Source organism: Sorex fumeus, unplaced genomic scaffold (genome assembly GCF_029834395.1).
Source record: "Sorex fumeus unplaced genomic scaffold, SorFum_2.1 ptg000136l, whole genome shotgun sequence".
NCBI lineage: Eukaryota > Metazoa > Chordata > Mammalia > Eulipotyphla > Soricidae > Sorex > Sorex fumeus.
The window spans coordinates 5,307,795-5,315,878 of NW_026606193.1; positions in this window are offsets into that span (position 1 = coordinate 5,307,795).

Here is an 8,084-nt window from a genome sequence, read left to right on the forward strand (position 1 = left end):
CTGCCCAGCTTTCCCAGCACCACATGTTGAAGAGATTTTCCTTCCTCCACATCATATTTCTTGCTCCTTTATCAGAGACTAAGTGATCATGTATTTGAGGGTCAGTGTCAGGATATTTAACTCTATTCCATTGGTCTAAGGGTCTGTCTTTATTCCTTTTCCATGCTGTTTTGATTACTACTGCTTTGTAGTAAAGTGTGAAGATAACCTCCCATCTTCTTTTCTCCCGAGGATTGCTCCATCTTCTTTTTTCCCAAGGATTGTTTTAGATATTCATAGGAGTTAATTGTTCCAAATGAATTTCATGAATTATTGATCTATATATTAGAAAAATATTATGGGTATCCTTATAGGAACTGCATTGAATCTGTATAATGCTTTGAAAAGTATTGTCATTTTGACCATGTTAGTACTTCCGATCATTGAACAGAATATATGTCCCCATTTCCTTATGTCCTCTTTTATTTCTTGAAGTACTGTTTGTGGTTATCTTTATATAGGTCTCCTTTAATTAAGTTGATTCTGAGGTACTTGATTTCTTTTAGGTAAAATTGTGAATAGGATTTTTTTAAATCCCTTTCTTCTCTAATTATTTGTATATAGGAAAATCACGGGCTTTGAGGTAATAATTTTATAACATGCCACTTTACTAAACAAATCTACTGTTTCTAGGAGAACTTTTTCATAGAGGCTTTAGGATTTTCTAAGTATAGTATAATGCCATCTGCAAATAGTGAAAGCTTGACATCTTTGACTATCTGGATGTCCTTGATATCTTTCTCTTGCCTAATGGCAGATATATCCAGTGCTATATTGAATAGGGGTGACGAGAGTAGGAAACATTGCCTTGTTCCTGGTTTATGGGAAAGTCTTTTTGTCTCTTATTGATAATGCTTACTGTGGGCTTGTGGTAGATAGCTTTGAGTACATTGAGGAAAGTTCTATCTACTCCAATTTTGTTGGAAGTTTTAGTCATGAATGGGTGCTGGATCTTGTAAAATGCTTTCTCTGCATATATTGATCAGATCGTATGTTTTCCATTTTTCTTTTACTGATATGATGAATTATGTTTACTGATTTGTGAATGTTAAACCATATTTGCATCCCTGGAATGAATCCTACTTGTCTTTCTGATGAGTTATTGCATTCTATTTGCTAGTATTTTTGTTAAGGATCTTTACATCTGTGTTCATCAGGGTTATTAGCCTGTAATTTGTTTTCTGGTGTCTCTGCTTTGGGTATCAGGGTGATGTTTTGCTCACATAAGTTTTTCAAAAATATTTCTATTTAATTACCTGGAAAAGCTTGAAAAGGATTGTCAGTATGTAAATATTTTTAAAGTTTTGAAAGAATTCACTAGTGAACCCACCTGAGCCATGATTTTTGTTTTTGGAAAGACTTTTTATTACCATTGTAATTTCAATTGGACTAGAAGTGATATATGGTCAGTGGTGGAAGATTGTAAGCATTTTGTTCATTTTGAGGATCCAGTTCAAAAAGTTCATACCGTTCATCAAAAAGTAAACATTAACATTATTATTACAATATTACTTATATGAGATTAAAAGTTAAAATAAACATATTGTAAACAAGTATGAAAATGTGAAGAAAACAGAACTGTGGTAGAACTGCAGTACACAGATTTTATAACTGTAAATCGATTCAGCCTCTACAGAAAACATTATGAAATATCATCTCAGTCTTGTAAGAATGGCTTATTAAAATTACAGAAATAATCAGACCAGAAGAAATTTGCTCAAAAGTGGAGAGAGATCTCCATTTAATGCTTCAGGGAAAGTGAAATACCTATGACAAATCCTTGATCTCAAAAAAAATGCAGGAAAAGAATTCTCATAATTTCTGTGGATTTAATCTTGGAATCTATATCCCAAGCACAAAAGCACTAACTTGGAAATATATGAGCAGCTATGCATAACTGTACTTAGCCAGAAGATGGAAACTGGAAACAGTCAAATGTCCAATGACATGTGAATGGACAAAGATGTTGCACTATGCATATATACACAATGGAATACTAAATAGCTGTAAGAAATCATGAATTCACTTAAACTTGGATGGAAGTGAAGTTAAATGAAATAAGTCAGATTAAGAAGGACACACACTGTGTGATCTCATTCACCCAAGGAATACAGAAAGAAAACAAGACGATGAAGAGCACAGAACAATAGAAAACCCTTGTATCAGAATATAAAATAGAAAACATTTTGTATCCTGATACCAAGAAATTTTCAAGAGAAATAAACTTCAGGTTGAAATACAAAGTTTAGTATTTTATTTTGAAGTGTTTTGAAAAGATTGCATGTTTTTTAATTTACACAATCAAGCTGCATTGAAAATAAAGTCTTAGTTTGGAAACTGCTGTCCAAGAAGAGGTACTAACCTCCTAATAATTGCCCCTTTTCTTTCCAATACATTTAAGGTCATCTGAACCTCATTGTCCTAACTCAAAAGAAACAATCGATATCATTCTATCAGGTGCTACATATTCATGCATCAAATGGCTTTCTTCAGATAAGAAAAAAGAAATGTGTCCTTACATAAATAAACATATCTTCCCAAGCTTTTATTTTTTATAGGTGTTATACTGAAATAGAAACACAATTATTCATTCACTAGCAGCTGTCAAAAAGCATTCTGATGTAGGGCACAAAGAACCACTAATAGAAAGAAAGAAAACACTGGTGTAGAAAATGTGTAAATATCTTCTGCTCCCTACGAATATATGAATTATCTTTCAAATATATGAGTGGTATAATTTCTGTGTTTCAGGTAACTTCAAGTGGGTATATGTGATGGTATATGTATGTGATACTGTCAAATTCCAGCTTCCACTTACATCATTAAGCTTCCTTCACTTTTCAAGGCAGTGCTGTTTGATATAAGAGGATCTACCTAATTTTAAGTCTTTGAGAGAAGTAACTTTTAAAATAAACTTTGTGTTCCCATCTTGGGGCTGGAGGGATAGCACAGCAAGTAGGGCGTTTGCCTTGCATGTGGCCCGCCCCTCTCAGAGAGCCTGGAAGATACCAAAAGTATCTCACCCACACGGCAAAGCCTGACAGACTACCTATGACATATTCGATGTGCCAAAAGCAGTAACAAGTCTCACAATTTGTTGTGAGACATTACTGGTGCCCGCTCAATCAAATCTGGCCTGAGTACTGTAGTCTGACATCTAAAGCAAGATGTCCCCAGGAGAGCCACCCTACAAGCTTAGTGTATCTTTTACTGTGTCCATACAAAATTACCAATATTAAGAAGTAGAATTAAGATGTTAATTAAGATGTAAAGTTATTGGACTAAGGAAAGGAGAAAAACCCCTAAGTGGCATTTTGCCCTTGGGCCTGATCCCCTGGTTGCAGGCGATCTTTAAGAAGGACTTTTGATATGTTGATTGCGCTACTGACCTAGGTGTGTGGTTGCTCCCCCAATGTGGGAGATGGAGAGAGACTAGAGAGAGACCAAGGTGGAGCACAGGGAGGCGAGCAAGGGAGACAGGAGGAGATGGGAATGGGAAACGTAGTGAGACTGGAACAGGCGCATAGGGAGAACGGAATAAACAGCAACTGATCACCAACCAGCCTGGTCCTCATTTCCTCCTTCATCTCCCCATGGCATTGGCCATCCTGGGTGGGGGAAGATGCTCAAGAGAGAGCCACGGGATTCCTAATAGCTCGGTGATTACACACTATATTTCCCAGTAATTCCACTTCTTGGAATCTATCTCAGAATCACAAAATTGTCATTCCAGAACAAATGTGCATATCTCTAATTCATTGCACCTTAGCCATGATATCACATAACCCAAATTTCCAGTGAAAGGTAAGTGGATAAAGATGTTGTAGTATGTAAACACAACGAAATACTATTCAGCTTTTAAAGATGAAATTGTGCAGTTTTTATAATTTCAGCTATATTATTTAATATGAATATTAATAGTCATATTCTTATAATTTCCTCAGAATCGTATAAGCTAGGAGACAGAAGATGGAATTTAGGACTGGAACATTATACAGTGGGTGAGGCATTTGCCTTCTACACAGCCGACCTGGGTTTGATCCCCAGCATCCCATGTTGTCCCTTGAGCCCCACAAGAGTAATTTCTGCCCCCCTATCGGAGGGCCGGGCAAGCTACCGAGAGTATCTCGCCCACACAGCAAAGCCTGGCAAGCTACCCGTGACGTACTGGATCTGCCAAAAATAGTAACAACAAGTCTTACAATTTGTTGTGAGACGTTACTGGTGCTCGCTCGAGCAAATTGATGAACAATGGGAGGACAGTGCTACAGTGCAGTGCTAATTATTTAATTTATCTTTAATCACAATTTGGAGGGAACTGAAAGATATCTTGTTTAACTATTAGGAAAAATTACAAAAATTGCATAATCTTGCAAATCTCTAGCGACAAGGTAATGGAAGGTTTTTCTGTGATGACAAACCCTTGGATCTGCATCACAGAATTAAAAAATAAAAAGGTGAGACATGAGTGGTATGGAATGACGAACTGGTCTGGCAATAACACAAGATCACTGTTGGAATGTCTTGGGTGCTGGGCTGAAGGTGAGCTGGGGTTAACTTGTACATAAAAACAAATGTTAGCATTATTTTAAACATGTGACCCAAATTAGAAGAAGAAGTAGAAGTAGAAGGCCCTCCCGTTAATCGTCGATTTGCTCAAGCGGGCCCAGTAACGTCTCTGTTGGAGACTTTGTTGTTACTGTGTCTGGCATATCGGATACTCTCGGTAGCTTGCTGGGCTCTCCGGGAGGGGCGGAGGAATCGAACTCGGGTCAGCCATGTTGGCTGCGTGTAAGGCAAACACCCTACCCGCTGTGACCCAAATTATAATAATTAAATAAAAATAGAAATTTTGTGCAGGGAGTAGTGGGTTTGAATCATTATATTTTAATCAAGAATACTAATGAGATTTTTTTTTGTGGAGGATATACCTTATATTGCTGTGCTCAGAGCCTAATTCTGGCTCTGTGCTCAAGTTACTAGTTTTGTGTTCCCTGGTAGTGCTTGGAAACATGCAGTACCAGGGATTTGACCCACGGTTAGTAAGATGACCAAGATAAGTGTTTTTACCCCTCTACTATAACTCATCCCTCAAATAAGGTCAAGGTAAAGGTAAAGGCCCTCCCGTTGATCGTCGATTTGCTCGAGCGGGCCCAGTAACGTCTCCATTGGAGACTTTGTTGTTACTGTGTCTGGCATATCGAATACTCTCGGTAGCTTGCCGGGCTCTCCGAGAGGGGCGAGGAATCGAACTCGGGTCGGCCATGTTGGCCGCTTGTAAGGCGAACGCCCTACCCGCTGTGCAGCCAACATGGCCGACCCAAGTTCGATTCCTCCGCCCCTCTTGGAGAGCCCGGCAAGCTACCGAGAGTATTCGATATGCCAGACACAGTAACAACAAAGTCTCCAATGGAGACGTTACTGGGCCCGCAAGAGCAAATCGATGATCAACGGGAGGGCCTTTACTTACTTACTTACTTATCCCTCAAATAAATTATCTTAAAAGTTAACATAATAAAGCCTTGTACAAAAAAATCTTACAGCTAACATATTCAGTTGTGAAAGTGGTAAAGTTTCCCTATTGGATGTGGGTACATCTACTCTCATAATTACTACTCAAGCTGTTGAAAGTCCTAGCCAAAACTTCAGATAATAAAAAGAAACAAAATAGATCAAAATTTAAAAAAAACTAAGAAGTTCACCTATTCTTTTAAGTCGATATAGTAGAAAACCCTAAAGTGCCAACCAAAAGCTATTAGAAACAAAGTAATAGGCTACAAAATAAGTATACAGAGTCCTCTGTATTTCTATATTTAGACAAAAAAACTAGAAGACAACTAAATAAATTCCTTTTACAGACCAGCATTGAAAAATAAATTTCTAAGGAATAAATACAGACGGAAAAATATATAAACATTGAAAACCTTAGTTAATGTATGAAAGAAATTGAACAGACAAATAGTTGGAAATTATTTAAAGTTACCAGCTGTAAGTATCAACACTTTGTAGGAAGTGGAAGTATAAGATGTGTATTGTTTAAAATGGAGTAATATTTGCTCATTGGTGGTGGATGTGGTGTGGTACTCATTATTACATTATTAAAACATGTGAACAGTTACACTCATGTAAAGTAAATAATATAATGTGAGCCAATGAAATGGACAACTATTTCATACCATGCACAAAATCAAACTCAAAATGTATTGAAGACTTGGATCTGAATTAATAAAAAAAAAAAGTTGAAAAAAACAAGCAAACCACTCAATGATGTAAATTTTTATGGTAGTTTTAGTAATTTAACGACTCTGTTGACAAGGGAAACACACAAAAAATAACAGATTCTATTACATTAAATTAAACCATCTACACTATGAACAAAACTATCCCTAAACAAAAAGACAAGAACAGTCTACGGGGTATGAGAGAATATTTGCAACCACAAAGCTGACAAAAGAATCATATCCAAAATATATAAAGGGACAAAATGCATTCAATTTTTGTATACCGGTTTGTATTCTGCAACTTTGCTAGGTTGGTTTATTGTTTAAATGTTTCTATTGGAGTCATTATGTATAAAACCATATCTGCAAATAGTGATTGTTTAACTTATATTTCTACTTGAATACCATTGATTGTTTTTCTTAAGTAACTGCTATGGTGAATACATCAAGACAATTTTTGATGTGTTTTATTTATTAAGTCTGTAGTTTATAACAGGATGGATAATATTTATTCATGCACTAAATTCCAGCGGGGAGGAAAGCTTTCCTCCCTGCCCCGACCAGGGCTCCGGCAGCCTAAGACCTCCAGGACCAGCCACCACCATGCTGAGACCACTCTCCACACACCTGAAGGTACTGGCAGAGGGACAAATCCACGCGGGTTCCGGGGCCGAGACCTCCCAGCCTACTCGGATTGGAGTCGAGCATCCTCCACCCAGATCCTCCAAATTCCAGTAGGCGGGGTCACACCCACCACCTGGCCCCCTGGCGCCGTGTAATCCTATCAATGGCCAAGACTCAGAGACTATAAAATCCAGCTCCCGGAACCGCGCAGCCGCATTTGCGGCCGCGCGACATCTTATCAGGACATCTTTTATGACATCTTATCATCTCATTCCTACTTTGGGAAAACTTGCAGGCTATCAAATGTAGCCTGCCCACAGGGTAGAGTCTGGCAAACTCCCCGTGGCGTACCAAATATGCCAAATACCAGTAACAATGATGGGTCTCATTCTCCTAAATAGCCTTGAATATAATCTCAGGGTTAGGATGAAAGAGACGTTACTGGGGCCTGCTTGAGGCAATCGACGAATAACAGGATGATGAAATGAAATGAAAATGAAATTCCAGCATCACACCCATCGCCAGTATATCTACCTCTTGCACCGACAGATTCCAATGCCTGACTCTTACTCCCATTCTCTTCAGCACCCTCTCCCTCCACCACCAGCAATCAGCTCGATTGTGTGGATCAGTTTTCCCATGATGTTGATTTTGGTCCTTTGTTGTCACTTTGCTTTTTATCATTAAGTCCTACATATGAAAAAAATGCTATATCTATCATTTTCTTTTTCTTTCTTTCTTTCTTTCTTTCTTTCTTTCTTTCTCTCTCTCTCTTTCTCTCTTCTTCCTTCCATTCTTTGTTCTCTTTTTATTTCTCACTACATTTTATTTTTTAAGCAATGGGGCTTACAAAACTGTAGTTGGTATGGTTTCATACGTAAAAGTTCCAGCATTTCACCCTTCACCAGAGTGTCCATCTCCTTGCACCATTGTCTCAGTGTCACTCCCCATTGCACCGACCTCCTGATGGAGACCTCCCTACTGAAAACTAATTCTCAGTTTGTTTCCTTTGTGCCTCTGTTTTCCCCCCTACCATGCTTTTTATCATACATATGAGAGAGATTATTTTATGTCCTTCCCTCTTCTTCTAGATAATTTCACTCAGTATGATACTTGTCATATCCATTCAAGTAGTTTCAAATCGCATGATTTCTTTCTGTCTTATAGCCAACTAGTATTCATTGTGTATGTGAACCATAA